The sequence below is a fragment of the Buteo buteo genome, chromosome 5 (assembly GCF_964188355.1).
Source record: "Buteo buteo chromosome 5, bButBut1.hap1.1, whole genome shotgun sequence".
Taxonomy (NCBI): Eukaryota; Metazoa; Chordata; class Aves; order Accipitriformes; family Accipitridae; genus Buteo; species Buteo buteo.
This window is the reverse complement of record NC_134175.1, coordinates 17,938,480-17,956,822: the sequence shown is the minus strand read 5'-3', so window position 1 is coordinate 17,956,822 and position 18,343 is coordinate 17,938,480. Positions and strand designations below refer to the sequence as shown.

The 18,343-nt window shown below is 36.6% G+C and overlaps 1 protein-coding gene across 2 annotated transcripts in view; it reads left to right on the top strand.

Moving 5' to 3' along the window:
* The window catches only part of CALCRL (calcitonin receptor like receptor), a 69,809-nt gene that overhangs the window by 636 nt on the left and 50,830 nt on the right, over positions 1-18,343 (top strand). The window lies entirely within an intron of this gene.

The following is an 18,343-nucleotide window of genomic DNA, read 5'->3' as shown; positions in this document are numbered from 1 at the left end:
GAGCTCTTTCAAGAGAGGCTGAATTAGGTGATAAAGTGGTGTGGATTTTCCTACTGAATATTCCTTTAATCTTATTGACATTATTGTACCGGAAAGAGGTCATACTTGAGTTATTTCATAATTAGGTTTTGTGTTGTAATTACACAACTAAAAAGATAAAGCTTCTGTTTTGTTTGGACCTTGTTCGCTTGACAAAAAGTTAGCTCGAGTTTGAAGCTTGTACTCGTGCCAGGGTGTTACTGTTTGAGATTTTTCCCACAAACACCGAACTGGCTTATTGAAAGGTAATTGTCCGCTATTTCACTTCCTTCAGAAACAGTGGGGAGCGTGTGATTCTGTGCCTTCCAGTATCAGCTGAGAGATAGTTAAGAGTCTTGCCACTTCTTCAGCTTTCCAGAAGAGATGCGAGATCCTCTGGTTTTACAAATACGGTTGCTTTACTGAGATTGCTACATCTAGTAATTTGCTTGTGTGTGTAAGCAGTGGATCTGTAGAACCAGGAAAAGAAATCCTGTTTCTGAAGGATAGTTAAGAAATAGCGTAGGCTATAAAGCACGCTTGGATTTGATCTACAATGATTCATTTAGTCATCCGTCCGTTTTATAGGGGCTGAGATTGAAATAATAATAAGAATAGCTGAGGGTTTTTTTTTGCTCTCTACCTTAATAAACTTAAGCCAGATACCCTGGGGACAGATTTTCCTGCTCTTACAGTTGTGCCAATGCAGAGTCTTTCCAGTCATATTGTGCATACTGGGCATCTTGTCATTCATTTGCAGTGATAATGCATAGAACGGTTTAAACCCGTTCAGATCAGTGATGTGCTAAAAGCCCGATTGTCGTGCTCTGAATTTGAGGTCCTTTCCCTACATTGAAAGGAGACACGCTAGATCTGGCTAAATATGAGTAAGACCAGATCTGAATCCCTGTGTTTTCTTTCCAAGTACGCATGCTGCAATATGGTCTGAAATTCTCAATTAAAAATAATGATTGGTATTTTCACAGTATTTACTTTTGTAGCCTGCTTAAACTTTCACTGACCTGACTGCATATAGAAGCAATCCCAAAGTCTTTATCTGACTTTGAAAATCTCCAACACAAAAGGCACGTGGTGATACTAAATCAAACAAGATGACACTTCAGATAAAAAGTCTTGATGCTGTTTTAATGATCACTGCAGTAGGAACAACTGTCTTCAGAATTATTTCAGCTAAATGATTTAGATTCTTAATTTATGCTCTTCTCAAGTAACTGGTTTAGGTTGTGGTGGGACTGCCCACACAGAAGTGTCAGGCATGTATGCGTTTACAGGTTCAATGCCAGAATCTACATTATTTGCAGATTATGCAAAAAGACAGTGGCAGAATAGCAGTGTAGAACAATGTGACTGCACTTTTTAGTGGACAAAACTAAGTACCTGAATACGCAACATGCATTGCAAGTTCGAGAATTGCATGATGTATGTCCTGTCAACTTCAAATGTTACCGTACTCTGAATTCCTGATCAGCTGGAGTCTTGCTCTGCATTAAGAAATGTAGTGTTTGTCCCTTTGAATTGGCTTTTCCTGATACAACGCAACTGTTGAAATCCTGGCCCACTAAGAGCCAGTGGGAATTTTTCCACTGACTCTCAAAGGGCAAGATATTCCTCAATGTGGGTATTTTTCTGTTGAAGGAATTACATATACACCACCCATCCAGTCACTTGCATTCTGCAGTCTGTTGGCAGCTGTTTTTTGACAGCTTCTATGATTTTCATATGCTCAGGTTGAAAACCACAAACCTGCATGTCTCGTTCTTTGTGACTAATGTCTTATCTGGCTAAATAAAGGGACCTGCTCTGGGAATGCATTATTGTTCTGTGGGCTGTCTGGATATTGCAATCCAGATTTAGACTAGGATACAATTAAGAACAAAACTGAGGGAAGAAAGCACACTGATACATTTCCTTGGCCACCAATGTAATTACTAACTTAGTTCTATATTCTGTGCATTCAAACTAATCAGCTGCTTCCAATAGCCTTCCTGGCACGTGCAAGAGCTGGGTAGGATTGGGCCCACAGAGTCCATGAAATCATGCAGATAAAAGATTCAAACCAGTCCACAGTCAATTGGAAGAAACTATTGTTATCAATATGTTTTTAATAATAACATGCACACAGTGATATTTAAACAGTATATATCTAGTCACTTCTATAGTAAATACTGAACATAACATAAGCTATTTATGAAAGCAATTGAAGGAATTTCTTCAATGAGAAGTCCAAGTCTACAGTTAGGAAAACAAAATAGAATTTCTCTTTAAGAAGTTGTTCCCATCTGTTCCCAATGTGTTTACAGTGTTCTTGATCTGCTAGCAAAATTCCTTCTGTGCTTCTGATTAGCTGTCATTCCTACAGAGTGTGTACACAATATTGGCATTACCTCAGTGCTACAGTCATCTCTGTTCTAAAAGCATGTGTAACTATGTCATTGGGTTTCATATGTAGTAGTTTCCTCGGTTAAGCTTTACACTTATGGAAAACAGTCTCTTAGTTGCTCATGTCACTATTCTGTTACTGGAAAATATTTTAAGTCTTTGATGTCGCAAATTGTCAGAGCTCTGGAATTAACTATATCCTTGATACCACTGTGCCAAGGAAGTGTTGAATGCTTCCTTTACCAAAACAGATGTGAGTTGACAAACAAATAACTTCTAAGCAGTAAAATAAAACTGGAAGTGTGTTTGTGTATGTGTTTATGTGTATTAGACATATAATAATATATATATTATTTCTATGTACATATGCACAATACATGTGGGTCTATATCATGCTGACTTTTATTATTCCTAATGTATCTAAAGAGAGAACATGTACGTTTTAAAAGAGACTTTCAAAGCAAATTAGTCCTAAACCTCATCGTTTGTCTAGAAAACTGTGAGTCATGAATGTTAATACTTTAAATTGAATACATTTGAATGTTGTTTCCTTTTAATATTTAAAAAAAAATGAGAAAGTTTTCCATGGGTGTTCACAATCCATTTTTTTTTTCTTTTTAGTACTCACGTTGGCAATTCCGATGTTTTCAGTATAATACGCTTGCACAAAGAGCAGCAGAAATTAGCCTATTGCTTACCTGTTATCTTAATGGAGAATTCCACAGCCAGTGCAGTGCAATATAAGATCTTCTTATTAAATTTGTTTCCATTAGAGCATTTGATTTTAGCAATACTTTTTGTCTTAATTTAGAATCTGGGCAAAACTGGAAGGCTAAACTTTCACATTTTCAAAGTTTTGTTTTCACAGTTCTCTCTCATGCATATCTGCCTTAGTCTCCCAAGCTTGTTTATACTGTTTACATTTTCCCAGCAAAGCCATTCTTTTTCTGCCCTAGTTCTGTGCAAACACTTTCAATCATTGCTATAGTCTATGCTGTCCAAAAGAACAAAAGTGATTTATTTAGAATTGCTTTTCCTTGGAAAGATGCATTTGAAATGCACTTAACTGAATGTAATGCATTAAAAAAAGGCTTTCCATGAGAGAAGCAAAGTACTTCAAGAAAAGAAAACAGATTCTCAGCTGGTGTAAACTTGCATGTGTCTCTGAAGCTGCTATCTTTTAATATAGCATAGGTGTCACCCAAGACTTTTCTGACAGTTTTGGCCACTATTAAGCTGTAGCTGACCATTAAGATACTAACTGAATTTTAGAAAATAAAACAAAGTTGTATTTCTGGATTTATGGCTGAATCATGCAGGCCTTATTTAAACAATATCCCAAACAAAATTAGTGTCAGAGTTTTGTTTAATGAAGCCCGTACCAGTCTGACTTCCCATATAATACCAAGGACAAGGAGCAAAACACAGTGATTAATGATTTTTTTTTTTTTTTTTAATTATTATTATATTCAGAGCAGCTACCTCTTATACTGTGGTAAACCATCAGATGTGTTTAGGCTGAATATCTTTCTAGTTCCTAAAAACTATATCATCTTTTCCACATATTCTTTAGATGATTCTGACTTTGAAAACTGCACAATCTTGATGCTTGTGTAGGCATAATATATCACTTTTTGTAGATTAGATTTTCCCCTCACTTTTTTTTTTCCTCCATTACTGTGGTAAGATCTTGGAAATTGATTTTAATAACTTTTGTATTATTTTAATACTGGCAATGCTGGTAGAGTTTCATTAAAGTAAAGCAAAAGATTTATTAATAATGTATTTGTTATACCAAAACTCATTTGTTTTAGGCTTTGCAAATATTTTTCTTATTAATATTATCAGACATGAATATAGTTTGTCTCCCAACGTTGTGCTCTGTAATCCTTCCTAGATAGAAATTTGAAAATCCATATTTCAGACATCAATAAGAGCTTTGGACAAAATGCTTCTTTCTTCTATGGTTGCACCTATGTGTTGATTTTTACTGCCTTAAACGGAGCAAAAAATGTGATACTGTGCAACCTTTTATGACTAAAAAGGCACATTTTTACAATGATTATCCTGAAATGTTCTGTATAATGGGGATATCTGCCTTTTTGTTTCTGTTAGTGAAATCCAGCAGGTGTCACTCTGGGGATTAAATAAGGACTATTTCACAAACAGAGATAAATTTGTTTGGGAGATGAGATGTAGAATTTAAAAGTATTTATTCTAATACATTTTTCATGGATAATTTTTTGACCATGCATGCCTTTTTAATTTTTAAGTTTGGGGGTTTTTTAATTACATGATTTAACAGGTGTATTCATCTTTCTGTGTATCCCTTTGAACATGAAAAATGACACAGTAGTTACTATTGGATTACACAATGAGAAGCTTTACTCACAGGTGTCAATTTTGAAACATAAAGAGCTGAGAATCAGGTGAATATTGCCTTTATGATCTTAAAAAATGCTTTTGTCACCCTCTTTGGGAACCAAAATTATTGGCTTTGTCATTGGAAATTCTAGCTGCACAAGTAATGTGTTTTCAGTTACACTGAATCCAAGGAGGTGCTCTGGAGTATGCTGCTGTAAGTGAATGTATTTATTGAAACTGTCTACATATTGTTTTCTGTTTGAATTAGCTAAAATTGACATGATAGGTGGCTGATTATCCAAAGTTTCACAGAAAAAATATTTGGAGAAGAGAAACTTTTTCACGTTGCACTGTTGCTAGTACAAGAAAGTACAAGCTGTATTTTTTTTTAAATAGAAAAAAAGTCCTGTTTATTGTGCAGAGTGTTTAGTGCATGGTATGACAATGCGTGTGTTGCATTCTGGTGGATTTTCACATAAGTGTATAACTGCATAATCTGTGGAGTCCATATTATGTGGAATAGGAGCATGATTGTTAAAAACTTGTGGGTTTCTACAGGTGATTCTTGTTTATTTCCTATACCGTGTTAATGCCACCTTGTACCGAAACAAATACCTCAGCAGGCACCTTTAGAAGGCAATCCACACATACAAGTCTCTTTTCAAATAGAAAGAAGTTGTTTTATATAAATACTTACATACATGTATTTTTATATATGCATAAATGTGTATATATTTTTTTACATGTGTATAGATATATTTTACACATAAATTTTTAAAAATATCATCTTGCTATAGAACTTGTAACCTCAGGCCACTTTAAACAATCCAGTTTCCTTTCTCTCACTTCTTTCTCCTGTTCAAGCCCCCATCCTGTTCCGTTTTTTTATTCTATTCAACTTCCTTTCCTGTGATGACTCTGAATGAGTCACTTTGCCAGGCTTGACAATGCTTCCAAAAGCTTATCCTACACTGGCTCATGCAGATGAAATTAACCTCTGCCTTATCCTTCCTGTCAAAGAGAAATGTCTGTCTTCACAGGTCTAGTTTCTTGGAAGGGGGAGGCGGGGGTAAGAACCCTTTCCATAAATGACTATATGTTGAAATTCGTAGTCATCTTCCTTGAAGAGGAACAACAGATGTGTGTACCGTAATAGAGTATCAAGATCGGTAAACTTTAAAAAATTGATTTAGTATTTATTCGGGAAGAAGTTAGTTTAAACAAATTCAGGAAAGCCAAAATTAAGGCTCTTTCCTGAGTGCTATTCAAGTACTCCCTGCATGGCCACCATTCTGCGCTTTTCATTTTTTTATTAAATGTGTTGTTTATTGCATCATAATACATTGAAAGAAGGCCACCAGGATTGTGCTTTTTTTCTATGTAGCTAGCAGCAATCGGAAAAAGCACATGCTTAACACTGAGTGGGCACTTAAACACTGAACTAAATTGTAGCCTTTCTTGTGGTTATGTGCATGTCAGTGTAGTGTGAGGTTTGTGGGGGTTTTGTTATTTATTTTCTCCTTTGGTTCCCACCCTCCCTGCCCTGTTTTGGAAGGAGTGGGTAAAGAAGGATTTTTTAAAAACTATTCTAATCTGTTAATCGTGTATGTGCATCAGGAAATAAAAGCCTTTCTGCTGAAAACAAACAGGGAAAATTATAGTCCTAGAGAAGAACAACTTTGGAAACCAATACACAAATGAGAATAAGAACTCACATCAAGTTAAACTCCACTATTGCAGTGTTCTCCCTACCCCGCAGAGCTGGGAAATCTCATACTCCATCAGTTTTCACTAAGGGAGATCTGAAAGATTATATCCCTTCTATCATTTTCTGTGTGTAATGTTGTAAGTGTAATTAACATTGACACAAATTATACATCAGTAAGCAAAGTAGAAATAGAAAATTTGTTCATTTCTATTTGCTATCACAATATAGGTTTTATATAAAACAAGAGTAATGGTTGTAATTGGAAGATCAAACAATTCTATCTGGAGTACAATCACTGGGTATTCATTTATATTCATTTAAATTTATGTTTAGTTTCTCATACTGAAAATGCTTAATTTCTGACTGAAGGAGGAGATTTGAGCAGTCTTCAAATCTTGATAATGTCATTCTTTGATTGCGGAAGTCACAGCACAGTCTTACAAGAGCCTTATGTCCCCCCACCCTGCATGCTGGATGTGCTAGAAAAACATCATTCAGATCTTTTTAACCTCTTAGCATGAACCACTGGGGTAGCTGCTGGACCTAGGTCTTTTTTCTTTTTTGTTTTTTTTTTTGTTTGTTTTTCCTCTCCCAATTATTTCAGAAGAGGTTGTACAGGTAGAGTTTCTTCTCTAGAGAAGATCCCTCTTCTAAAAACTGTGCATGCAATCCAAGGGTAGAATTCAGCCAAAGTGGTTTAACTGGACACTTTTTATTTAGAGTTACAGAGATAAAATAGTCTGCTGACATGCTAAGCTTTTCCTAGAGTCACATTACAGCCCAGTGAAGGACATGGCAGTAATTCAGGGTTTGCTGGAAGGATGGCAAAATACTTGTACTGTCTCTGTGGGGGCACTGGGGCACCAGAGCACATCAATGTATACTGTCATGTGTAACATTAAGTGTATACAGTTAGGGTGAAGTCAGCACCAAAAAAGCCCAGATTCAAAGCAGATTTAGGTACTGATTGCAATAAGCTTTCTAAGTCAGATTAGGCAAGGGGAGAAAAGATACTGTGGAAATACATTTTGTCCAATGAAAACAGACTGGCAAGATAGACAGTTATCCATGATAACTCAGCTTCCTCAGGGAATGCACATTTGCCAAACCAAAGTGTTAAAAAATAGCATTATACCATGCAGGAGTGTGGGACTTCTTAAGCCAGAGGTTTGGGGTTTTATTTTATTTTTGCAATTTCTTTAGCCCTTGTGTTTCCTAGATTTCCAAGCTTTTATATTTTTAAACATTTACAGCTTTTAAACAGGACAGTTGTCCAACTCCTCCTTCCTTGAGCACTAAGTAACAGTAAAACGATGAAGTCTAGTAGCAAGGAAGATAAAATGATGGAAGGAAAGACAAATGCACAAAGAAAAAAAAAATCTGAACCTCAAAATGTAGTTCCCATAGGAAAGTAAACTGTGAACAAATCAGTAAATGGAATGATTCTGTCTTTAGCACGACCTTCTAGTTGCAAAGACAAAGCTGAGTCAGGTATCCTGTGGTCAGTCAAAAGCCATTTCTTTACATGCATAGCCACTTGGATAAACTGAAGGATTCTTTTCGATGGTGAGAAATCTGTATTTGGAGTTATGTGTATGAATGAATTCACAGTAGGGTTGCTAAATTAATTGTCTATTCAGTATTTTAATTTGGCAACAAAAGCAGATGCTGGGTTTCAGTACATGATCTAGTTAAGTGATGTTAGCTCATCGTTTCTCATACAGAGTGAAGGTGAAACATCCAGTTGTCACACATGGAAGATACTTATTACCACATCTCTTCTTCATCTATACAAGGGAAGGATTCTTCCTATTTCTGTTACCATGCTAACTTTGAATGTACTGACTATAAGACTCCATGATCTCTCAGAATTTAAACATATGATTTTCCTTTTTCATTCCCATTCTTCTTGTAATTTGTTGCCCTTCATAGGTATAATGATTCTGCTACCTTCTCAGTGTTTACAAATCCTTCAGGCAAATATTTTTATTGGTCTTATTCAAGTTATGCAAAGATGTGGGCTGGTTTTGTAAGGCTCCATGTCCAGTTAATAGCCCACTCAAAACTCTCAGTGTGCCAGGGTCTTTTTCTCACCTCTGTTATGTAGCATGATTTGTGCACGTGCAGTCCCACATTACACTGGTTCCTTTGCTGAGATGCATCCGCTATTAAAAAAAAAAATTGCTGAATGAGAGTAATAGAGAGGAACAATGGGCTATTACAGGATGTTCAAGACAGGGTCATTACAGTATATTTTCTTGTGCAATCTTGTTATGAACAAGCTTTATATTTACCAGATTGTTTCATTTGTCAGCACCCTATTATTAGTGTTGTAAGGCTATGAACTGCCCATTTTCTAACAAAGTTCAATTTGATGAAATACAAATTTTATCTAATAGCTCTGTGGAAAGCTGCTTTTCAGTATTTATAACACTTTTATATATTTTGTAAGTATTCAGTATTTATTTATCATCCTTGGTAATGAGAAAAAGAGCCAGTAAATTTTTCACTATCAAACTGCAGATTAGCTCTAGTCAATTTAGCAAAATAAAGTCACAGAAGCTTATGATGGGCTGTTGAATTTGAAAGTCTAGATAGATCCTTTAAAAGAAAAATATTTTGCTTTTGAAGTTTGACAAGAAAACAGCTTATTTGCAGTGCTGCTTTTTGACATACAGGGGTTTTTTTCTGCAATTTATAACATTTGGAATCCAAAGGGTCTGTCTGATGTAAAAGGTGAAGATTAGAAATAGCACCTAGTGGGCCTCTGAAGCAATTGTGGACTGTTTCTGTGATGTGTGATTAAATTAACAACTCTGTAGCTGAAGGACACCCACTAATGGGCACAGCTGCAAACATTTAAGAAGTTTTCCAGCTGATGTGAATTAAGCAGTTCAAGCAAGAGGATTCAGTCAAATTTGGGAAGACATGAATTTGGGATTGGGATCCAGGGATTAGTAGAATAGACTAGAAACCAATCCACAGGGATTTGGGATGCTGATGAAAACTGTATATGTTTTCAGCATTGTATGAAAATGTCTCAATCATTAATCAAGACACAGCATTTTCTTAGATGTGAAAATGGTCTTTTTTGTGTTCTTGGAATAAACACAGCCTAATTTGGAATACTGGGCTATATTTGTGTAACGGAGTTTAACGAATGGAAAACGAAGGGTACTGTAGGTCAGTATTGAGGTTAGCAGAACTGTGAGGGGGAAGTCTGGCAGCTGCGTATCCTACAGCATGTCTCAGTGCTGCTGCCTTTTGCATGCAAGGATAAGGGAGGTGGGGGAATCGGCCACTACAGGAGTATACATGTGAGTCTGGTTCTTGCAGAGTAAGAAAGGTATTAAGTGACATGAAGTGTCAGTGGATGAGATTTGAATGAATGCTGCTCATCAAAAGCTTTTCCAAAGTGTACAGCTTTTGTCCAGTTTGACAAATGGCTCATTAGAAGTGTTAGAGACCAACTGTTTTTCTTCATTTCTCTGACTCCATTTGGCTTTTGAGTCTTCAATCCTACAAAATACTAGAAGTCACAAGAAGTGTACTTAGACATTTCCACATACTTAGTGAAACTATATGGGTGATATGCAGAGCACAAAACAAGGCCAAGGGTTTGCAAAACCAGCAACAATTTAAAGGGAGTTACAAATGGGGGAAAAAAAGCTAGTGTCTGGCAAGAAAATATTGAAGATAAAGTATGTGTTGGAGAAAATGTCTTTTGTCCACTGGGCCCAAACCACTGTTCCTTTTGAAAGGTGAAGACATAGAGGGTGCTCAGATTTACCATGCCTAATGTTGTTTGTATCCACTTAACAAAGACTATTAGTATATCACTTGGTATAGGAAGGGGAGTTTACACTGCTTAATGTAAAAATAAAGCAACTAATTAATACCAGTCAACAATATTTCTGTCATATTAACTACAGCACAATTGTTAATGTGTTCCTCCTAAAACACCATGTGATCTTATGTGCATGGATGTAAGCAGTTTTTTGAACTGAAAAAGCTCCAAGAAATACATGTGGATTTCCAGAATCCATTTGTAACTTTAAAAAGTGAACACTTAAATGCTTAGAGCATTGAACCTGTCAAGAGGATTGCATGTGGTGATTTTTTAAATCAGCTGGGTTTTCTTAGAGGGTGACCATTCGAAAGAGCACTAGGTTTCTTGGGTGTATGTCATGCCAGGAAGGGGACCACAAGTGTGGTTAAAAATTATTTCTGTTGGGTTTCCAATGAGGTAACCTGCAATGGATTGCTGAAAATCTTTCTCTTGACTCTCTCAAGAGAGAGATCGTAAACATACTCCGGTAAAAAATAAATTAGTTCCAGTCCCACAGAGGGGGATGAACTCAGCTTGTCACAGACAGACAGTTGTTTCCTGACATTGGGCACTTGGTAACAACTTCCAGTGTTTGAAGATGTCACGGGTCATATGGATTCTCTGTGTTTGTGGCCCTTTGGGCTTAACAGGAAGGTCATCAAGTTATCAAGCAACTGCCGTCTGTTTGAAGAGATTCAACTGCCTTTCCTGCCCCACTGTTGGAGAACCTCAGCTTTCAAAGAGAAAACAGTGCTGCTCCTGTGAAATTGCCAGTATTTACACCTTGTTTTGTAGCTAAAAACAGCAAAAAAAAATTGAAGTGTAATTCTTTTCATTGTCATTTCCTTTGTGTTCCGTCTGATCCTATGGACTCTCTTTCATGAAGCATAATCTCTGTGGAGCAACCAAATACATCTTAATTTCTTTTTCTGTGCTCTGAGAGTCTTGGACTGCTGCCTTTGCAAAGCTGTCTCTATCCCCAAATCTTTAGGATAAGGATTCTCACTTCTCTGCAACCCTCTGGAAGAACTTTCTGTGTTTTCCACATATAGCCTGAGAGTATATTTTGTAATAAAACAAAGCATAGAATAATCCCTGCTCAACAAACCTATATAGATAATGCAAAGGATGATTGACCCAGAAACTTTCTCCCCCAGTAGACCTTTTGACTTTATCCTGATTGCATGAGAGCATGATTATCAGAAGACCTGTTTCTAAGTTGCATCCCTTTAAAGAAGTGCAAGATATATGTGCAGTAATTCTATTTATGTGATCATTTGCAGGAATGTAACTACCTCTATTTTTGTAGCTAGCATTAAGGGATAACTAACATGAAATCAGAGTTGTTGCTTGCTACATTTTGAAAGAAAAAAACTAAAACCATGTTATCCTTGTTACTGATAGCAGATCCCTTTTCACAGTATTTCAATGAATTAACTTTTCCTTGTTTTGTGTAAGGAAGGTAACCTTTGTAACATCCTGTTTTATTTACCAGCCATATCTGTAAGCTGCAGGAATCCTGTGTGTGAAGTCACGACACAATGCTCAAGAAAGACAGAAATCCTTGATCTTTATTAGAAAACCATTTGGTAACAAACTGAATAAAGCTGTGACTCCTGTCAGGTGTTTGTTTTAAATAGCACCAACTAAAACTTTTTTCAGAACTAGAAAAGGGTGAAGTGATTCAAATGAAATCAGAGTCCTCTTATGTCTGCCCCAAAATTCAGGCTGTACCTTATTGTGTATTGGTGAGGAATGGGGAAAGAGAGTTTTATTACTGATCATTCCCTCTTTAAAGTTCACACACCTCTGCAGTTCCTACTCTTTTGCTGGAATTGGAATCTAAGTACAAATATACTATGGGAAAAGGCTGCTCTTGCATTATTTCTGGCAGGCTTATAACCTGGGAGTATCTAAAATATCATCAGAAAGCTTGTTCTCATGAGATTCCTGTCCAGATTTCAAGACCAACAAATCTGGAACATTATCCAAAAAAGTGTAGACACTTATACAGTCACACAATTACAGCAGAGCTTGTGGTTGAGGTTTTTTGGTGTGGTGGTTTTTGGTTTGAGGGGGGCGGTGGTTTGGTTTGGGGATTGGGGTCTTTTTTGGTTGCAGTTTTTCCTTTGTCACTTTTTATATAAAGATTTTTGATAATTTTAACTCTTTTGTTCTTCCACTCTTGTCTTCTCAGCTGTTTAAGAACTTCCTTTGTCCCCTTCCCTTGTTAATGTTTTTATTCAGATTGATCATTCTCCATTCTCTTAGAAATAAATGTCATCTTTTACGAACAGCAGTCTGTTAAAGCAGAGGGTGGTGAGAATTTTGCAAAATGAACTATAGAACCTGTTCATACTCATTTTCTAATTATGACTGTATCACTACTGGCTATTGACCCAAGTTAGTGGGTGGATATTATTTAAGGAAATGTTTTTTCTGTGCTTAGTTTCAGGTAGATTTAATAATGAGTTTGCACGCTATTGCTATATCAAATTCTCCTTACTACCAAATCTTTGCTAGATGTAAATGTTTCATAGTTTTAGACACAGTCGACTACTTAGTTCAAATATTACTACAGAAGTACAATAAATGCAAAAAATAATTCTGGAAAAGCTCTGCATTAAAACAGCAGCCACCATGAGCAAACAGCTTGTTTGGTACACAGTATAGGTGATGCAGTTGTCAGTGCTATTGCTGTGTTAGTATTCATCAGTAATTAATTCCATTGCTTGAACAAGAGCGCTCAGAGACCGTGTTATCATTCTTGTAGAGCCCTGCCAAGCAGCTGGTGCTGTTTCTTGTTTTTGTTTTTTTCTCAGGGAAGTAGGATTGAGCTCACTGGAAATGTTTTTCATCTTTCACTGATATAAATCTGTAAACATAATCATTCAAAGAAAAACACATTTGACATACATTACATATATGGATAAATATATATTATACAGTGGTGACTCCTGTTTATGGTTCCTTGATTCTATAATAGGTAAACTAGTAAGATATGTGTGGTTTAAATTTTATTTATGACATTAGCATCCATATTCTCCTAAAATACAGTTTGATGATCACATAAGCTTAAATTAATTTGCATTTTAGGAGGAAAACCTTTTTATGTATGTGGTGAATGTGAGGGAGAAAACATTGGTCAGCACAACTTGTGACTACAAAATGGATTAGGGTGCTCTTTTAGAATTTTTCATTATTTAGTTACATATATTTTTCTGGGGAAAATGTACTTCTGTAGCACCTATGTACTGTTGCAGGTGCTCTGAGGAAATATTTGCATATAGGAATAATGTTAATAAAATCCTCTATTAGGTGAGAGACTTATGAAAATGTATTCACTGTGAATAAGCGGGGGGGAAATCCAGCTCTTGGTAGACTGTTAGAGTTTTTTGCACTGAGCAGACCTGTGCTAGCATCTTTGTATCACCCTCAGTTCAGCAAACATTGATGAGTTTAGTTTCAAAATTGTACTTGTTAAATTTTTGTGCCTGTCTTTTGCACTCTGTTAATAATATGGAGGAACTAGGAGCTTGCTTGTGCTTGGAAGAACATTAAGTATACAGAAGGCTGCATGGCTTCTCCAAGTATGCTGCTACTTATTTGATGAACTGAATTTGTTCATCAATTCCTGATCCTTGGAATTCAGCCTCAGCACCCTCCCACCCCAGCTTGTATAAATTTGTACAAAATTTTTCTGTCCCCTTAATGTGCAAATCTGCTGCAGTAAAAACAGCATAACGGAAACCACGTACCTCCAAAACAAGTCAGGTCAGAGAAGACTTGCTACTAATAGTCTGTTCTCAATTCTGAGATGGTTTAGGTATGTGCTTATATTTGCTGACAGGCTTGATTTTGTTTTCCTTTGCTCTTAATTTGTGAATTCGCTCCTGGTTCTTGAACCTAATTGAGTAAATAGCTTAGTTTTTACAAATTTTAAGTGGTTATTGGATGACTTTTATAACACAAGGACCAGAAATCTTCTGGCTTAAGCAGTTTCAAGGTGCTGATGGTGTATATATAATCATACCATATATTCAACCTATATTGTATACGTATTTGTACCTTGCAACTGTAACTGTAGCTTGAGAAATGTTGTAAAACTGACAAACATACCAACTCTCCAGTAAACTAAAGAAAATGCACAAGTTTGTTTACGCATACTGGGATGGAGCTCTCTCTTTCCCACTGTCACCTTCTCTCCAATCCTGATGATTTTTTTTTTTTAAGGTTTTAAAATTTTGGCTCCACAACAAATTGCTCATTAGTATTGTGGAAACAGATGTTTTTTATTTGTTAGCAGTGACATGTTGTTTTCAGGGATCGGAATATCACAGGGATAATACTATATTTTTGTAATCCAACTCATGCTTTTAATTTATTTTACAATACTTAATGCTGTTTCACAGGTATAGTTGAACTGGAACCTTTACACTCAGAATGGAAGATTTCCTGTCTTGAATCAGGTCTCAGGCCAGTGAGCTTTAGTACCCTTCTTTTGACTTTTGTCTGTACCCTGTGCGTGGTGCTTCCTGAAATGAAAAAACTGTATGCGTCACCTGAAGAAACTGAATTTATCTTTGCAATGCTTTTCCTAAAGAAGAAATGATTTCTTCTTGGTGGTCTTGGGAACTACTTACAAAGATAGTATAGTATTATCCGGCCAGTGACTGAAAGCAGTTGAATGAAAGATCTTTAGTGTTTATGCAAGCTATATGCTGGGCTATATAAAGTAACACAGTATTTTATAATTATCCGCCATTAACTGTATTGACTTCCTTCTCCTAGAATTAGCACAGAAAGGAAGGCATGCTTGTGTTTTGTTTAAAGCCTTGATCAACCACTGCTCCCTAACTTTCTTTTTTATTTTCCTAAAGTTTACTTTCTCATAAATGCTATTTGTCATAGTGGCAAAATTCATATTTGCCAGCTAGGCAGTATGCTTGCTAAGACTACAACTTCAGTTCTCCAAGAATGGTAATGAAACGTGTAACAAGACCATTTGAGCAACTGGTATTGAGGAGAGGATCAATACTCACCAGCTACTCTAGTCTTGCTTCTTCCAACATCAACATGAGAAGAGAGTTGGATTAATAATGTAAGCATGAAGCATTCTGCATTTTAATAATTTCTGACACCCTCAACATGGTAGTTATATTTCAATGACTGTTTTCTCTCATGAGGGAGTAAGGGCCAATGGAGCATGGAGAAGAGTAAAAGAAATATAATCACAGTTCCTGTAATGAAAAAGCTTTTCAGGGAAGAGTCATGATCACACCCAGGCTTTTCCTGGGCTGAGAGAGCTGTCAAGCCACAGAAGACTTCAGGGGAGTAACACTGAAGAAATAACATTGAGCAGTTGATTCCCAATATCTAATCAAGCTGTGAGGAGAGAAGTAGCACAAGGAGAATGATAGATGTGTGAAGACTCACATTTGTAGTTGTCTCAACAAGTCTGTCTCTGCAGTTAAATCAAAAGACCACAATCCAAATTAACTGTCAGATGTACCAAAAAATGACAGGACTTACAAACAGATTTTCACAGTTCTAAACAGCTTATAGCTCTTTAGCAGTTGTGTGGGAGATAAATTATGTTGAGAGTGTTAAGACTTGCTTTTAGAAATTGTAGATTTTTATAACTTAAGCAGTTCTGCTTTCTTACTTCCATGGTTTTTAGTACAAACAAGAAATAATGTGCAAATAACACTGAAAGTTACTGAAGCACTGCATCCCTTGGACATAAATGCAGCTAATAACACAAAAGCATGGCTCTGAGGAACAAAATACTGAAATCCGTAGCTCAGATAATAGCTTTCTGCAATAATTCCTTAGTTATCCCTATGGGATGTGGTAGATACAGCTAGGACGAAGAATGCTAACAAACCTTAGGATGTAGCAGCAAGTACGTCATAACAACTTTTGCCAAGAAACTAATCCAATCCCACAGTGATCAGCTCCACCTATGTCACAGTCCTGTAGGAGAGAAAGGATGTTGCTTAGAGAAATGCACTTGAGCTATTTTATGGTAAAGAGTGGAGATACATAGGTTTTCGATGAGAGTTTAATATAAACCAGGCAGGTTTTCTAATTTTTATTTGGTCTTGGATTTTTTTTTTTTTTCTTGAAGCCTAGAACAGGTTATCATAAAGAGAATTCCACATTATACTGGTCAGATGTGAGAGTGCAAATGATATGAAAGTGAAGTATGGAATAGACTTTTCACAGCCTAATTTTGTGTTCCCAAGAAATACATTAGCATTACACAGCGTGGCTTTCAAAGCTGACTACCTGAATATATTGAAAACCAAAAAGTAATTCAAAATCATGTTTTAATTTTTATAGAGTAGGAACCTATTACTTGAAGTGTAGCATCTTTCATAAATAAACCACTTTTAATAGTTAAAATACAATTATATGAAAGCTCCATAAGCACACAGTGCAGTAACAAATGATGTTCATAACACAATTCACACAGTTTTGGCTGTTGGCAGCTGTATTGTTAGACTGCTGGCTGGGATTTCAGGATATCCCTTACTGTTTTCAGAAAAATCTCTTGGGCCCTTAATTTCCAGCTGAACAGTCACCAAAGGTCCATGGAAGAGACCTTGAGCAAAACTTAGACCTAATACAGCAATGCAGATGCTTGCCTTTTTTTTTTTTTTTCCTTATGCTAGATCTGTTTGGTCCTTTCAGCTCTTACTTCTGTGGTAAAAATACTTTACTTGAGAGAACTTACAAATTGTTCAAGGGACTATCTAGATTTATAGTCTGGTCTTATTTCAGCAAAGTATGGCACTTCTCCTTGAATATATATATATCTTCATTAGATATTGTCTCTACAAAGATATATTTCTTTTGAGCTCATTCGGGAGGTAGAGAAGGGTGCTGGTGTACTGCTTTTGTAAGATTGTACCTTCAGAGCTGCCATTTCTAGGACTGTTTGGCAAAGCCCAGCAGTGTCAATTACAATCACAGAAGCAAGTGTCTAAGCTCAACAGATAATGATACTTAAGTAGAAATAATCTTTGTTGTGAAAGGATACCACCCTTTCCTCCACCTCTTCTCTGTACTTCAAGTTCATTTGAATCTTTTGGTCACTTAAACTCTGGGAGGAGCTGTTTTCTGCAAAAATTACTCCGTATTTCTGCATTTGTCCATGTTTCTGGTATACATTGTTTAAAAAAAAAAAAAAAGCCTGTGTAAACAGGACAAATTAAACACAGACTACAGTACTCATCTGCCCTAGTGACTAATAGATTACAGTTGCTGGAAAACTGCACAAGTTGCGTTTGCAACGTTCCTCCAGGTGTCTTCTGGATTCTAACAACCATGCCGCGACAATGTTTCAGCTCTTTGTTGGGATCTTACCCAAAATTTTCATAGTGCTCTTCTAGCTCTTGTTGGGATTTCTCTGAAAATTTTACTTACCAATTTGCCCTTTCTTTGCAGTCTTTGGAGGTGATCCAGTCTTTAAGTGTGACCCCCTTTTTGCACGACCTTTGGTTTTGAGTTGTTTGATTCTGCTCCGGGCATGTCATGACTTAGTGACTTTAGTGAAACTGCTAGGAAACACAAAACATAAACATACTGTGGTTTGTTTTTTTTTTTTTTATTCTTCATCAAATTTTCATTTTGGGTTTTTTTTGCGTTTTCTTTTTTTTTTTCTTCTTTCTTCCTGTTCCTTTAGCTAAGCTGTTTATAGGGAAGCCGTTAATAGGGGAAGAATTTGTAGTGTTACGTGTTTAAGGTGGGATGTGATTACCAAGTACACAGGCATCTGCTACTGCCTGGGAAGCCCACCAGGCCTGGCTGCCTCCATACAGGATGCCCCAGAGGCACTGGGGCCAGGTTTAGCAAATGTCTTTCATACCCTCACAGCATCTCAAAGGGCACTAGGAAGGAGCCTATGTGCGGGCAAGTGAACTTAGCCGTTGGTCTCGATCTCTCTCATTACCTATACATGTGAGGAGTAGCGTTGGCAAGATGCAGGATGTATGTAGTAACATCTGCGTGTTTGCAGA